Here is a 4,314-nt window from a genome sequence, read left to right as displayed (position 1 = left end):
AAGAGCATGCCATCTACTACCTGAGTAAAAAATTCACAGATTGCGAGTCGAGATACTCAATGCTTGAAAAGACATGTTGTGCACTTGCATGGGCTGCTAAGCGATTGAGACAATACATGCTGACTCACACGACCTTACTGATCTCCAAAATGGATCCAGTCAAGTATATATTTGAGAAGCCAGCTCTCACCGGAAGGGTCGCTCGTTGGCAAATGGTACTGACAGAGTACGACATCCAGTATACATCCCAGAAAGCCATCAAAGGGAGTATTCTGTCAGACTATCTTGCTCAGCAGCCGATTGATGATTATGACCGATGAAGTTTGATTTTCCGGATGACGACATCATGTTCCTCAAGATGAAAGAATGTGAAGAGCCAGTTGTTGAGGAGGGACCTGATCCAGATGAAAAGTGGACTTTAATGTTTGATGGGGCCGTCAATGCCAAAGGAAGTGGAATCGGTGCTGTCATTACCACTCCGAAAGGTGCCCACATGCCTTTCATCGCTCGTCTGACTTTTGAGTGCACCAATAATGAAGCCGAGTATGAGGCTTGTATATTGGGTATTGAGCAAGCCATTGATTTGAGAATCAAGACTCTGGACATCTTCGGAGATTCAGCTCTAGTGATCAATCAAGTGAATAGTGATTGGAATACTCTCCAGCCTAATCTGGTCCCCTACAGAGACTACACGAGAAGACTGTTGACTTTCTTCACAACAGTAAGGCTGTATCATATACCTCGTGATGAGAACCAGATGGCAGATGCTCTTTCTACTCTGTCCTCCATGATCAAGGTGATTTGGTGGAACTATGCTCCCAAGATCAATGTTATGCGCCTTGATAGGGCCGCGTATGTGTTTGCTGCTGAACTGGTAGTTGATGACAAGCCCTGGTACCACGACATCAAGTGCTTTCTGAAGAATCAAGAGTAACCTGCAGGGGCATCCAACAATGATAGAAAGACTTTGAGAAGATTGGCATGCAGTTTCTTCTTGAACAAAGACGATGTGTTGTATAAGAGGAACTTCGACATGGTTTTGCTCAGATGCGTGGATAGACACGAAGCAAACATGTTAATGCAGGAAGTTCATGAAGGCTCCTTCGATACTCATGCCGGCGGACATACAATGGCTAAGAAATTGTTGAGAACGGGTTATTACTGGATGACCATGGAATCTGATTGTTTCAAATATGCTCGGAAGTGTCATAAATGCCAGACTTATGCTGATAAGGTGCATGTGCCGCCAAATCCTCTGAATGTGATGTCTTCACCGTGGTTGTTTGCTATGTGGGGCATTGATATGATTGAAAAGATTGAGCCAACTACTTCCAATGGGCATCGCTTCATCCTTGTTGCCATCGACTATTTCACCAAGTGGGTCGAAGCAACGTCATTTGTGAAGGTCACCAGACATGTGGTTGCCCGATTCATCAAGAAAGAAATCATTTGTCGTTATGGGATTCCCAAAAGAATCATTACTGATAATGGTTCTAATCTCAATAACAAAATGATGAAAGAGTTGTGCAAGAACTTCAACATTCAACATCACAACTCTTCCCCTTATCGTCCTAAGATGAACGGTGATGTTGAGGCAGCAAATAAGAACATAAAGAAGATTGTGCAGAAGGTGGTCGTTACGTACAGAGATTGGCATGAGATGCTACCCTTCGCCTTGCATGGGTATCGTACTTCAGTACGTACATCGACCGGGGCAACCCCTTACTCCCTTTTGTATGGTATGGAAGTAGTCCTACCTGTTGAAGTGGAGATTCCTTCTCTAAGAGTCCTGTTGGATGTCAAGTTAGACGAAGTTGAATGGATTCGGACAAGGTTCAATGAGTTGAGTCTTATCAAAGAGAAGCGGATGGCAGCCATTTGTCATAGGCAGTTGTATCAAAGTTGGATGAAGGGAGCCTTTGATTAGAAAGTGCGTCCTCGATGCTTCCAAGTCGGAGATTTGGTGTTGAAAAGGATCCTTCCTCCTCAGACAGATCACAGGGGCAAGTGGACTCCTAACTATGATGGACCGTATATTGTCACCAAAGTTTTTGATGGTGGAGCCTTAATGCTTGCAACTATGGATGGTGAAATTCACTTCCCCTGTGAACTCAGACGCAGTTAAAAAATACTTCGCATAAAATAGACCCGCTGGACGATAAAAAGAATAGTCCAGGCAAAAAAATGGGCATCCCGGCGAACCAAGAAAATGAAAAAGGTTCGGGCAAAAGTTAGGGATTAAAAAATGAAAAGATTGTACACCCGGTAAGTTGAAAACCTGAAAGGGCAACTTAGGCAAAAATGGGTATCCCGGTGGATTGAAAACCCGAAAGGGCGATCCAGGCAAAAGTTAGGGATTAAGCGAATGGCTGCGTTCTGAGTAGTTCTGAATATCATCTCGTGTCGATAACCGGAAACTTCCGAAGGATAGGAAACAGTCCAATCATCTTTTTCAGAAAGCTGATCATCTGGAGGATCTTGAAGACGAGTGAATCATAGCAGAATTGGAACCCGATAGAAATCCATTTCACATTGCCATTAGATTAAATTCTGTTTTTATCTTTTGTGCAATTACCTCTTTTCAGGGATTGCTTCCTGATGTAAGTGCCTATTCAGAGGCCATTCAATCAATAAAATCATGTTATTCAGCATATCTCTGTGTTCATTTTCATTTTACCGTTTTGTTTGCAAAAAGGACGTCCGAATTTTTGATAAACATTGCATCATGAAACATAAGAGCTTTACAGGTACATGCTTAATAAACATTGAAAATTGTTGTAAATTTTAAGTGCTTTGGATCGTCTATTCAGAACAGGTACACTCGGGGCATTTCCTTAAGGTCCCCATTAAATGATCGCGGATGTTTTTCCTCAACAATTGGAATTTGGTATCTTATCCCTGCAGAGCTGGTCCGTGCGTTGGATTCTTCAAACCCCAGCAGGCTCTCACTGTTGTACTTCCCCAAGCATTTGTTTCAGATTATACATTCACCAGTAGAGTCGACAGTGTCAGACTGTATATCCCCAACGGAGTTGACAGTGTCAGACTGTATATCCCTAGTGGAGTTGACAGTGTCAGACTGTATCTTCCCAGTAGAAGCGGCTTCTCCTCAGAGTTCGATGCCAGATCGATGATCTCAACGCTAGACCCATGGTCTCTTTCCTTGAAGCAGAATCTCGGTATCGTATCGGTGTTTGCTTCCCCTGCTGAGTCGTCTCTCTCGCAGATTATGGTTGCCAGAACCACTGTCGCTTTCCTCAGCAGCAAGTTTTCAGTGGCATTCTCTCCCCAGTCAGAGCCTCGGTATTTTGATATTTGCCAGAAAACCGTGTGGCGGGTCATTACCCCACAGAGTTCTTTGTACTGTGCACCTCCAACAGCCTTGCCAGGGTCCAGAAGATTGTGATCATTTCCCCAGCAGAATTCCTTGCCTCAGCTTGGCGTTCTCTCTAATCAAGCATTTCGCTTCCCTGCATGTAGAATCATATTGCATTGCATCCTCCCAAATTGCGTAGCATTTCCATTTTCATGGAGCATTACGCCATTGAAAAATTCAAACATACGCATGTAAAGCATAAGGCATTCTCGGTATCCCAAGTGATAAGCCAGAAGTTGTTTCCAATACTCAGACTGAAGATTGTTCATGACTTATCTTTATTATTCCTAGCAGGGGTTGTTGGCCCACGCGCCGCCTCAATTATCATTCTCCCTATTTCTGCCGATGCTGACAGGCATGAAAGTTTCTAGTATTCAGACCGAAGTGGCATTCAGGCCAGTTTTCCGATGTTCAAATCGAAGAAGTTTTTGACGTTCAGGTCGACACAACTTGTGGCATTCAGGCCAAGTTTCCGGTATTCAGACTGAAGTGGCATTCAGACCAGTTTTCCGATGTTCAAATCGAAAAAGTTTCCGACGTTCAGGTCGACGCAACTTGTGGCATTCAGGCCAAGTTTCCGGTATTCAGACCGAAGTGGCATTCAGGCCAGTTTTCCGATGTTCAGATCGAAGAAGTTTCCGACATTAAGGTCGACGCAACTTGTGGCATTCAGGCCAAGTTTTTCGGTATTCAGACCGAAGTGGCATTCAGGCCAGTTTTCCGATGTTCAGATCGAAGAAGTTTCCGACATTCAGGTCGATGCAACTTGTGGCATTCAGGCCAGTTTTCCAGAATTCAGACCGAAGTGGCACTCAAGCCAGTTTCTCGGTGTTCAGACCGATGTTTGATAATCAAGTATCGTCTGGTGCTCAGATCTAAGTCATTTCCAGTATTCAGATTGATGAGCGACATTCAGGCCATGGTTATTTCTATGTTAC

Source organism: Lathyrus oleraceus, chromosome 1 (genome assembly GCF_024323335.1).
Source record: "Lathyrus oleraceus cultivar Zhongwan6 chromosome 1, CAAS_Psat_ZW6_1.0, whole genome shotgun sequence".
Classification (NCBI taxonomy): Eukaryota; Viridiplantae; Streptophyta; class Magnoliopsida; order Fabales; family Fabaceae; genus Lathyrus; species Lathyrus oleraceus.
This window is presented reverse-complemented; position numbering follows the sequence as displayed.